General features: G+C 40.7%; 1 protein-coding gene across 2 annotated transcripts in view; it reads left to right on the forward strand.

The window, feature by feature from the left end:
* Positions 1–11,123: 11,123 nt before the first annotated feature.
* The window catches only part of SACK1B (scaffolding CK1 anchoring protein B), a 55,318-nt gene continuing 53,452 nt past the window's right edge, over positions 11,124–12,989 (forward strand). The window contains exon 1 of one of the 2 annotated variants that reach the window (XM_086876097.1): positions 11,124–11,511. The gene's annotated coding sequence lies outside the window, so the exon portion shown is untranslated. Of the gene's footprint in view, positions 11,512–11,715; positions 12,011–12,989 lie in introns of those variants that run through there. The other variant, XM_086876099.1, reaches the window with a different exon arrangement.

The following is a 12,989-nucleotide window of genomic DNA, read 5'->3' on the forward strand; positions in this document are numbered from 1 at the left end:
GCTTTATTTGTTTGTTCGTTTTTTAAATCCCCAACTCTTCCTACAGAATCCTACAAAAACCAGCATAAAATGTAAACAACTTTTCTTATGGAGAAAAAGGAACAGATGGGACTGTACCTGCTGGTTCATGAACTATTGGCAAGGCTTACCCAAAACTTTGTGGGGTGATGGAGGAAATGATGAAGGGTAAGATATTAGATCTGATTGGAAAATGCTTTTTATTTAAGAATGTTAAACGCAGACTGTAGTACATATGAATTCAGACTTAGATAAGTTTACCAGCACTAAAAGTCATTTAACATCAGACATTCCAACACATTCAGGGTACAATATCTGAAATATAAAGTTGTCCAGTGTAAATACATAATAAATCTCCAAATAAAGAAAAATACTGACCTTAATTTGTGACAATCTTTCCTGCATTAACATCTTTGTTTCTCCTCTTTATAACTAATCTTAACTTGAAGAAGAGCTATATTCCAAGTATGAGCACCAGCATATTCTGGGCAAATGTATTTAGTTCTATGCATAAATTACTCATATTTTCCTATTAAATAAATCATCACTTCCATCTAACTTTCTTTTTAATCCATAACTTTCCATAAATATGCTACACACCTCATTTTTGCATTACATTTGCTGTCTGGATAGTTTAAGCTCCATATATAGCATTTCTATTTTCATCTGTATTTCCATTTATTGTGATGCCAGAAACTCATTGGAGTAATCTGCTCAGTTCCACTGTGACAGGTCTCCTCAAAGCTGCCAGTCACTCACCCGCTTTTCTCAGCATCCTGGCTAATACATGTCCAGAATGCACTATCAAAACAGTTTCCAGTTGCTGGTATGAATAAAACCACTGAATTAGAACTTCAGTTTTACGCTACACAGAATTAAATGTTGTACAAATCTCCTTTCTCCCTATCTTCATATTTCCATTATCAAAGCCAAGATCTCCCTTACTGCCAGGCATTTTCAGAAACCTCTCAAGGCTTCTTCTATGGATAGTGTGACTCCTATGTGTCTGCTGACAACATTATCATCTCCACTGTGCTATTTTCTACCTAGCGATGGAGTAAGAAAAATTCAGTCAAACTCGTAGTTACTCAGACACTTTTTATCATAAATATCCTTGATTATTATGCATTGTTTGTTGTATCTGGCTTCCTGTGATACCCAATATGAAATTAAATCAAATCAAAACTTACATGCATTCTACAGAACTACTTTTGCACTTTATTAGGCTATGGAGGAACATTTTGCAAGAGTAATGAACCAACTCAAAGAAGAAAGGAGAATGATTTTTTTTTCAGGAATGGCAGGTTTTATTGGGAAACTGCAGGATGACAAGGAAAAGAGCAAAACCCTGACAGTTAAAATGACATGAGAAGGTATATTAAAACAGTATGTATGTGCACATTCAGTAAGGGGTAAGTGAGACGACAGAGGATGCTATTAAATTATTTGCCTATGAACTGGCCCTTAAGGAATACTTCTTATCACATCTCAATTGCTTGTATTGGTATTTCTCACTAATCCTTTTGTCTCTCACTCTGTGTTGCTTCTGACATGGGCAGTAGTTTCCCAAACTCAGACCATGATTCATTACGACCCTCCTTCATGAAAAAGCTACTTCTACTATGAATAATACAGCAATTAAATGCCAAATGTAACTGCCAATTTGGAGGTTATTGATCAAAATCTAAGTGCTGTTGTTTACTTGTCTTCCAGCTCCACTGTTCTTTTATTGCTTCCTACTACTAGGCTATGCAGAATAACAACTGGACATGACCTTGCACTTGTTGCTCTTCCTGTGGGTGTGGACGTGTTGCATTCTGGTTCATGCTGGAGAAGGTCACCAGCCCTTCACGTTTCTGAGGTCACCGGAAGCCTTCCTTACTCACTGCAGTTTGTGCACCAGGCTCCTCTGGTGAGCTCTGCTCATGCCCCTGCTGAGATCTGTGCTGTTTCTTACGAGCCTGAACTAAAGGTGACTGAAGCAAGTTGAATTGGGAGCATTTTCTATGATTTCACTGTAAATCACAGTAAATAAAATAGAAATGTCTGAAATGTAGTTAAGAGGATTAGAGCCAACTGAGAACCTAAGTACCTGAGAACCTTTTGATCTGATCATCATGTGGGATGTGAGGAGGAATTCAAAGCTTCTAGAAGTTGATCAGGCTTATGAGTTAGGTGTGAAGGGGCACATAAGGGCCAAGATCTTTGTATACACAAGCATAGAGTAACAGGCACACTAGAAATTTAAAAAGAAAAAATAAGATTTTCTGGAGCAAGTTTAAATAACAGTTGAGAGGACCTTATTTGACGAGCAGTTTACAACACAGGAGGTTGAAATCCTGTGTTAGTCATCAAAGCCCCTTGTAATAGCTGAAATCATATTGGTACTTCATTCAGGACTTCCTTAGGCTTTGATAAAAAATATGAAAGTAATATATATAAGAATAAGTAATATATCTATATGTATTATATATATTCTATATGTATATATTATATGTTATATCCTATATATAAGTAATATATATAAGAAAGTAATATTTATAAGAATAAATAGTGTTTACTTCATTTGGAGAAGATTTTTATGGTGGCTAACATTTTTATGATAGTCTGCCTCATTCTAGCCTGCCATGCATTTATAGATCAGCACGACCAAACATCAGATATTTTCTGTCTTGTAAACACTTTCTTTTTTTCTGTTAAAAACATGTTTCCATTTAAAAACATGTTCAATTCTTACTGAGGGCAACTGCCAATTTCCATGTTCATAACCCAGCCCTTTTTACTCAATTATTCCTTAGTCCATGTATTTTTTGCCCTTGGTTGAGCTACCCTTATTAATTTACTAACTTGGTACAAGTAACATTAACATTGACACTTAAATGTTAATGTATTTGTTTGATCAAAATTGAATTGCGAGCACATGACGTCTCATAATTGGTAAACATATGATGACAGCTCAAATCCACCTCTAGGCCTTCATTACACAGGTTTTCCATTTCAGTTAGCTGAAAGGAATGGAAAGAATCCACAAACATTTGAATTTATGTTTCGTCCAAGGACCTGATTATTTCAGATTAACCATCACATATCATAGACAACTCAAAAAATTCTAAACACTGAAACATAATCTCTTGCAGCCATATCAATGTTATTTATAAAGTACAAAAACTTTTCATCTGTTCATTTGTAAATATTTGACATAGAGCTTCTCTCTGGTGTCAGATAGTTCACCAATTATCTGTAGAAACTGACAGTATTGTGCTGGAAGTTTTGTAAGTGATAGTCGTGTATAATGCATACATAAGGAACACATATAGCATGACACAATTATGGCTCCAAATCTAAAGTGGTATTTAGAAATATTATCTATTTATTGGCTTCAGGATTTCAAGACAGTCCTTAAGGACATTAAGAGCTAGCTGAAGATTCCAGTGTTAGGAGGGAACAGTTTCCCATTGCACTTGCTGCTTTAACTCCATTTTGACTCCATTTAACTCAATTTAAGTATCAGAGAAGTTAGCCATTTGTTATTGATAAAATCTGTACACAAAATCAGATAATAACACTATTTCATAACCTCAAGATATCATTTCTCACTGTTTCTCAGTTGATTCTCACATGAATTGGCAAACCTCAGTTTACTAGAGGTAATCCTTCTACAATGCTCTTAAGTGTTCTTAATGCAAAACTGTTGAACTTATAAGCTCAAAATTTTTATTATCATCAGGCAATTTCAGTTAAAGGCTGGGGATTATAACAGAACACAAAATAGAGATGCATAAAGACATGTTACATTTAAAAAAACTCTGGTAAGAATTTTACCATTCCAAGATGTTGTAACCTCTGTCAGAATTACAGCTGTTACAGGAAGGAAAATAAGGACAGGGACTATCACAAAAAAAAATTAGGCTGGAAAGGGTTTCTGGAAGCCATCTAGTTCAACCTCCTGCTTCAAGTCAGTTTAACTGAAAAATGAAATGAGGATGTCCAAGGACCTGTTCAGTCATGTTTTGAAAATCTCCACAGAGGTGGATCCCACATGCTGCCCAGGAAGCACATCCCAGTGCTTAACCACCCCCACAGTGAAGAATTTTCCGGTGCCCAATTAGAATTTCTCTTGCTGCAACCTGTGATTCTTGCATCTCCTTGTCTGCTTGTCGCAGAGAGCACTGCCTAAGTGCCATTACAATGTATCCCCTTCCTCCCACAACCTCACAGCAAGAAACATTCTGAAACAAATGACTGTATTTTATCTACCTGGGAATTCACATATGTTTAGGTTTTCAGCATGCTTCGGGGCCAACAATGATGGGAATTCACCATCCCCAACTCTCACGTGCCTCTGAAAGAGCTAAAAGATGAAGATGGGAGACAAGAAACTAACCCAAATACTTTGTTCTGACCAATTACTGTCAAAGACATGATGTTGAATTAGATGGATCTAGTATAGCTATAATTGAATATTGTTTCTCTTCTGTAGTTGAAACACCTCGGTTTTAACCCAGAGCAGTTGTTCACAATTTGTATTTGTATTTCAAGTTTGCTGTGTCTATTCCAGATTTGGAGAAGTGTCAGTGACTATAAGTTTGTCTGCTTTCCACAACAGCATTAGATGCTTTGATAAAAGATTTTTTCTAGTCTTAAAAATTTGAATCACGGATATTCTTAATTTTTCATGGTCACCACTACACTACTACGTTAATTCTAAGGACACCTTAATAAATGCAGAATAAACTATATTTGTTTCATTAATTGTACATGTAAATTAACAATTTCACACTAATTATAAAGCACCAAATCTATGGGAAAACATTTGCTGAGCTCATAGTGCTCTTAAGTGAACTCCAGCATTTGTTGTGTACCATTCAGACAATAAACATTCCCTAATAATAGTGCATTTTTGTTTTCTGGAGAGGTATGTGGACACGTAATAAAACATTGTATTTGAGGATGGAATACTTCTGGCACTTCTTTACCACTTATGCTATTGATAACTTCCTTGGCTGTAATGTCATTGGCTGTTTAGGAATCTAGTCCAGGAAAGAATAAACCTGCCATTTCTAGTAGCTGCATTCAGACTTATGATGTTGGTACTTTAGAGCATTAACATAACTTCCTTTGTTGTTGAGATTTTAATGTGATTTTATTATTTGATATTGGCTGGTCTATTCCCTGGTTTATTTTTCCCTTCTGCTTCTGCCAGTATTACTCTCGATGGCTAGAGAACTCCCAAAGGCACTGTGAAGCTTTTAATCCTCCCCAAGTTTTAGAAAAAGAAAAGGTTTACAAGAAAGATGGGCTTGGGTGTATAAAGTTCCTGAGGACCACAAGCATCCAACTAAACACTAGGGTAACATTGAAGACTCCAAGTAACCAGCTCTGGGATTGGAAGGAGACAAAGACACTTCATCCTTTTGCCAACCTCTCACCAAAGAGAGGTAAATATTAGGCAAACATTGGGTCCCTGTAAGTGCCAACCCATTGTCATAGTGGTTACAGCTTTGAAAATAAACCATGTGCAAATCAAGAAACAATTTGTTCCCCAACCTTATCTCATTTTCTTCTTTCTATGAATTTATTTACAGGACCTTTTTTTTTTCTGAGTCACAAGAAACCTAGGAGCTGTGAATTCTCCTTTTGACTCAATGATTCTAATGGCTATGTAGCAAGAGTCTACATGAAGGGAGGGGACGTCATCCAGAGGGACCTTGAGAATCTTGATACATGGGCCAATGCAAAATCCATGAAATTCAACCAACAGAAATGCAAGGTCCTACATCTGGGTCATGGCAATCCCAGGCACCACTACAGGCTGGGCAGAGAAGGGATTGAGAGCAGCCCTGTGGAGAAGGACTTGGGGGTGGTGGTTGATGAAAACTAAACACAAATCAGCAGAGTGCTCACAGCCCAGAAAGTCAGCTGTGCCCTGGCACCCTGTGTGGCCAGCAGGGTGAGGGAGGTGATTCTATACCTCCACTCTACTCTTGTGAGATCCCACCTGGAGTGCTGCATCCAATTCTGTGTCCCCAGCATAAAAAGGACATGGAACTGTGGGAGCAAGTCCAGAAGAAGCCATGAAGTTGATGAGGACTGGAGCACCTTCCCTATGAAGTCAGGCTGAGAAAGCTGGGGATGGTCAGCCTGGAGAAGGTTTTGTGGAGACCTCACAACAACCTTCCAGTATCTGAAGGGACCTAAGGAAAGCAGGAAACAACTTCTATCAGGAACTGTAGACAGAACAAAGAGGTACAAATTAAAAGAGTGGAAATCTAAGTCAGGTATTGTGAAGAAATCTTTTACTGTGTAGTTGGCAAGACACTGGAACAAGTTGCCCAGGGAGGTTGTGGATGCCTCATCCCTGTCAGTGTCCAAGGCCAGGCTCGACAAGGCTTTGGGCAACTTGGTCTAGCGACCAGGTGTCCCTGCCCAGGGCAGAGGGCTTCGGACTAGATCTTTGAGGCCCAACAACTTAACATTCCATGATTCTATGAACCTGCTGTACTTGTTTTGGGGTTTTGGTGATGGCCTAATGCAAGATCTGGATCTGCAGATTATTAAAACATTAATGTCAACAGCAGACAACCTGCCATTCTATAAGGGACTTATTCTCCCTTCCTACATGGGGATAGACATTCATGGAATCTGTAAGGAGGAGAAACAGCTTAAAAAATAAGAGATATTTTCCTTTACTAATGGATAAACAGCAGATTGGACTTTAATGTACTCAAAATCTCAGACCAATTGGTGTATGTCTGTGTTTAATCATTTGATTCTTACATAGAATGTGAATTTGTACATAGCGGTTTCTATATTAAATGTATATACTTTAAAAAAATTACTGTAGGTTTACTTTTTACTAAACTGGAATAAGATTTTCATTTTCACATTACCCTTGAAGACACAAGTTCATTCATCCCTAACCTCTAAACCCTAAAGCCCTGAATCTGGATCGCAAAATACCTGGTTAAGATGTAAAACTCTGGTACTGCACCAGCCCTTGAGAAGATCTGATGAGGAGAACAGGCTAAGTCCAGTAAGAAAGTTCACTGGTAAAGAGCAAGTGGAGAGCAAGATACAAGAAAGTGTTCCAATCAAAGGAAAAATAAGAGTAATTTAATTTTTTGGGGGTTTTTTCTGTTAAAATTTGTATTACTACCAGATTGTAGTGGTAACAGTACAATGAGTATTATTTCCAAAGTAAGTCAAAGGTGGATGTCAAAGTAAAGGCAAATGAGCAAAGAAAAAACAATTACAAGAATCATCCTGAAGTAGGTGTCTTGAAAGTTACGACAACATTTGCACCTGGGCAGAAAAATTTCCAGGATACTGAATAACAAGGACACCTAAAGTCTCAGAAAACATAAAATCTCAGAGAAACCTACTGCCCATTGCACATTCTGCTTCCCCAAAAGCAGGGGTGGAATGCTATTTAATGGCACACACTGGTATCTCAAGCCTGAGAGACGACCAAGAGGAGCTATCTTTCTGATCCACAGAGAAGGAAGTTAATCCCAAGTACAAAATCCGTGCTTCTGCAACTTCTTTATAAATTGACCTTAGCATGCTCTGAAGGAATATAAGAACAGTAGCATGAATTTAGAACAAAGGTATGTGTAGCCCTGTATTTGCCCTTTAATGACATGCAGACAAGTGGCCAAGAGGAAAGTGAGAGGAACAAGATACAGGAGCAGAGAATAGTTGTCAACCTCCATCAGTTTAGAACATCTTGTCTTGGAACTGCCTGAAAGAGAGATACTGGCTTCATATTGAAGTTGACCTCAGAAGAGTTTCCTTCTCTGTATTCAGGCCTGTTGTACATTGGAACTACACGTCATGTAATGAACCACCACCAGGAAGCCTCAATCACCAACTCCATTCCAGTCTGAAGAGTCTCAGACTGAGTGACTCTTCCTCAGATGGCAACTCTTCTTCACCTTCAATCATACCTCTCATTCTGCTCTTTTATCCTCTCTCTCTGCTAGTTATGCTGTGGGCAGAAAACAAAGACTGGTGGATTTCTATTTATTTAGTTGTGTCTCAAAAATAATGTACTTTGCATAACTTTATTCATCTCTTACCATAAGTTTCTCAAAGGAAACACACAGATTCTCTTCACACAACTGAACTTCTTGAATTAATTTCAGAAGGCTTGTACAAGCCTTTAACACAAGACCTGACCTATAACAAAAATCTACCATATAGTGTATAGCACATATACCCAGGCCTCAATATACAGGTTAGAAATCCTCTCAGTAAAAGACCTTGACTTTAATACTTTGTATTTTGACTACTGGCCTTTTCTTGATAGAAGCTGTGAAAGTTACTGGCAAACTAGCCAGTGATTGGACATTGCCAATGTCCAATTTCCTTAATATTAAAAGGACCAAATTAATGTATTCTTGATTTAAGAATATGATACCAAATAGAGTAGGTTATGATTATTTAATTTGAAAAAGATGTACTGATAGTAGGGCACCTGCTTTTCCATTTAATTTGTAGTTTTCTGTCTCATTTTTCTCTCTGCTGTTTTACAAAAGGTGTGGATTTTGTATCACTACCCATCAAGCTTTGTATAAATGCAGTGCAGCTCCTTTTATATTCATATCTGTAAAAGCACATTTCCTCTAATTTTAAGATTAGTATGTGAAGTCTCTGTGCTTATGCTTTAGATTAGATGGCCATTGATTTGTAAATAGTATGAATCTTCACAACTGTATTCCTTCTTCACCTGTTTAAAAGCTAATAAAAGCTCAACTCATAGGTATTATGACTTGTATAAACACCCACTGCTTCCAAATCAATGTTCCCTTTAGTAAATCTAAATGAAATCTTAGTAAGCATGCAGTAGGAATATAAAGATAATTCATATAAGTATTTTTCCTTAATAATCATCCATAGAAAAAACTTTTGGACTGGTGTAATTTCACATGTGCTAATAATCTTTTATCTTCTGCTTGCATTTAGCTAGACTTGTACAGGGCAAGATGATCTGTCAGTACAAAAAAAAAAGTCTCAGAACTGGAAATGGATGGGAGTAGCAGGGATGATCATCCATCAGCACAATCACCTCATCTGAGTACCCAGGTCACTTAAGACAAGCATTCTAAAGATGGTGGCATCAAAACATATTGAGTTGATTCTTTTATCCCATGTAGTTTATGAAAGAGCTACGTCTAAGAACTTCCATAGTTTTGAGGCTTTTGGAATCTGTTGGATTACAGTAAAACAATTCCAAATGATAGGATGCTTCAACTGCTCCTGACCAATGCTACATTTTCAATGGCAGAAGGAAAGGCTGTTTAGGCAAATGAGGGCTGCCCAATTTCTGCAGTCCCTCCCCTCATATGGCTGCAGTTCCACAACTCTAGGACCAAAGATACTGAAGCACATACTCCTGCTTCATACTTTCACAATACAGTTTTATGCGTATTGTTTAAGAATTTGTCTTACGGCTTATTAAGCTCACTCATACTCATGGAAGTCTGCTTCCACTGATGCCTGTGGCTGCAGGACACAAAAGTTTGCTACCTGCTAGGTAAAAACATTCTTTATTTTGACAGCTAACAGTTTCCAAAGCATATTAGCCAAGTTAGGTTTTATGAAGTGTCTGCTCTAGTAGAGCTACTGGAGTGCTTCAATTGATAAATTGTAGGGGAGCTGTAAGGGCACTGTAAGAGAGCAGAAAAAAACCTTTTCCTGTACAGATATGAATGAGGCAAAAACCTCTAGATACTTCATGCAGATTTCCTTATTTAGAAAGCTATGACTGGTCTCATTATGGCTTTTTGTTTATGCTAAGTCTTACTCAACCACTTAACTTCTCTAGAAGAAACAGGCTTATAAATTTTGTGTAATAAAAGTCCAACCAAGGTCAAAAGAAGTTTTGTGACCGTTCATCTACCTTCCTACCCTTTCACAAATAATTCTAGATCTCCACTTTTCAAAATTTAGATAGCCTCACCTCTTTATGGTAAGTTTCCACCAACACAGGTTCTCCTTCCTGACTACATATTTTCAGGGGACAAAAATTGCTGTGTACTAATTATAAAGTTCTATGTGCATTTTAAAATTTTGTTTTTAAAGCACTTTTCACCATTTTTTTCCCATCAAAACCAGAGATAGTCTTTTTTCAGTGTGAAAAGAGTCTAATCATTTAATCCAGATGCTCCTTTGGCTGTAAAAGGTAGTCCATGAGTATATTAACACCAACTATTTCCTCTTGTGCAGTCCACTACCTAAATTAACTGCACAGGAAAAAAACACTCCCTGATGGCCAGACTTACACACTTATATACATATAAATATATAAACAGTGCTGTGCAGGTACTGCATATTTTTACTGTTTTCTTCTCAGAAACCATCATCAAAATCGCACAGCACAGGATACATCCCACACTTACTATTAGGCAGTAAAAGTTAGGAAAATGAGCTTGTGCTTAAAACCAGACTGGATTAGTTATTGCTAATAAAGCCCAGCAGTAAGGGTTACACTGCACTGTCTTAAATGCCTCAAAAAAGAGGAATGCCTGCAGTTAGGCACCAGAGTATGATGTGGACGAAGTCTACAAAAAGTCTAAAATTACAAAAAAAAAAAAAACCCTCAGTGTGTTTGTTATACACGTGGGATGTGCTGATCTCTCGGTGGTTGCAAGATCCTGCTGAAGAGATGACCGTGTTTTCCAAGAGCCTTTCAGTGAGGGCTCTCCCAAGGTTTCAACATGTGGATTGCGGCGTGCCCAGCCCTGCTGCTGGAGAGAAGAACGAAGCAGGAAGGCCCAGGTGCATTGCTGCCAGGATGGGGGGCTCTACCTTCAGGTCCTTTCTCTCATCCGAGACATCAACAGCGAAAGAAGAGCCTTTTCAAAGCAGCTGAGCTATGGAAAAGGGGCTTGTCCATATATCCGACTCTGATGGTCTCAAACGGGTATCGCTCTCTTGCCGTGACTTGCTCCACCGGAGTTAGCCTGGAAACCGTGACTCGAGGCTGACGGGTTCATTTTTTCTTGAAGCCAGCGTTTACTTTGAGTTTAATCTCCCACGCACACCCCGCTCCCGGGCCCGCCGCGGGGCTGCCGGTGCCTTGGCTCGGGTGGCCCCTGCCCCGCGGGCCCCGCGGCGGCCTGCCGGGCCGGCGGGCAGGGCAGGGCAGGGCAGGGCAGGGCAGGGCAGGGCAGCGCACGATGGGCCGGGCCGGGCCGGGCTGGGGCGGGGGGCCCGGCGCGGCCCGGAGAAGACGCTGCCCTTCGCTCCGCGGGAGAGGGCCGGGCTTCCCCAGTTCAGACAAGTCCTCACCCCGTTCCCAAGGCGGCGGGTTTGGTGCGACACCGTCCTGACATGTTGTAACTGGTTTCCACACCCACCGCGCCTGAGAGCGACGGGAAGTACCTGCGATGAGCGCTGCGCCGCCGTGACTCGCCGCCGCCGCGCTCGCAGCAGCCGGGTCCAGCCGCCCCGCCGCTCCGGAGGCGAGACCCCACGCGGGGCACCGGCACAGTAAGTGGGTCTCCCTTCAGTCTCCCCCGGGACGGGCAGGGGCAGGACGGGGCAGGACAGAGCAGCCCCCCGTCCCGCCACAGCATGCCGCTCGGCGCCGCGGGGCGCTCGGGCCGGGGTCGCGGGGCGCAGGCCGGGGCCGGGCGCGGGGGGCTCCGCCGCTCCCCGCCGCGCTCGGTCCCGCCCGGGCCGCCCTGCGCAAGCGGCCCCCGCCGCCGGGCCGCGGGCAGCACACGTGCGGGGCCGCCCGGAGGAGCGCCCGCTGCCCTTGCTTTGCCTGGAAAGTTAACTTTCTGGTCGGACAGACAAAGCCATGCCCCCCGCCCCCCCGGATCCCCGCCGCAAAACAAGCAGACAAACAAAAACAGAAAAAGAAAAGAAGGAAAGAAGCAGGAGCGCTTGCGGTGTTGTTTTTCACTTGGATTTGATGGCCTTTGTATTCACAGAAAATGTAATTTCGTCAATAATTAAATAATTGCCTGTCACTGCTTAATGTAAGGTAATTATTATTTATTCTTGATACAATTCTTTAATAGAAAGGTTGGTGGAAGGCAGGTGTCATAAAACGCCTGTTTGTTCTGTTAAGGCTTGGTCATGCCAGGCCCTTAAGCCGTGGGGAGGCTCCTTGGCCAAGCCATGGGTGCTCAGGTGGATGCCCCAAAAACCATACCCGAGAGTGTGCAACAACTTGCAACAAGCTGTTCCCGAGGTTTAAATTTCCTGGCAAGGTTGAAACTTTATGCAGACCCTGTCAAAGTAGTCACATTTCCATTGGAAAAGAGATAAGGAATCCTGAGGAGGAGAACACCATGGCCAGGCCTTTGCCAAGGACTGGCTGTACGAGCCTAAAGTTAGAGCTGCTCCCTAAAGTTGCTGAATAGGAAATTTTTCAAATCCTGTGAATGTTGGTATGGGAGGGAGGTTCCTTGTCTCTAGTACTAGCCTGGAATTCCTATAGAATATTGCATAATTTTCTTTAGTGGACATTTGTCATCTGCTGCATTTGTGAAATCTGGGATACTCTCCAAATCTTTCTAAATAAAGGCAGAGTTACTTCTTTCTCAGAGAAAAGATTAGTCTTGCTGGGTTTCTGATAATGGCATTAGAAAGGTTTGAGCACCTTGTTAATAGAAGGACAAGACCATCACATCAATGTGGGATTCAGAATTTGTGTTCTTCAGCAGAAGATCCAGTTTGAGCAGCTCTATTGGAGTTTAAATTCAGTTTAGGCCATTAATGGTACTTACTAAAAAAGTTTTAAGTGACTGATCCCTGTGTTCAAGCAGAGAAAGTGGTTGATATGCTGGGCAGGGATTAACAGACAAGGTTATTTCTCAGAGGATGAATGACAGCATTCCTGGTGCTGGTAAAATTTGTGATCATGTACATAAAGTGTGATAAAGATCTGTAAGCCTCCAGAGATGGGCCTCACTCTGCACAACCTTGCTAATGTAATTGTTGACCTGAGGAGGACCTTT

The sequence above is a fragment of the Cyanistes caeruleus genome, chromosome 2 (genome assembly GCF_971803275.1).
Source record: "Cyanistes caeruleus chromosome 2, bCyaCae1.hap1.1, whole genome shotgun sequence".
NCBI lineage: Eukaryota > Metazoa > Chordata > Aves > Passeriformes > Paridae > Cyanistes > Cyanistes caeruleus.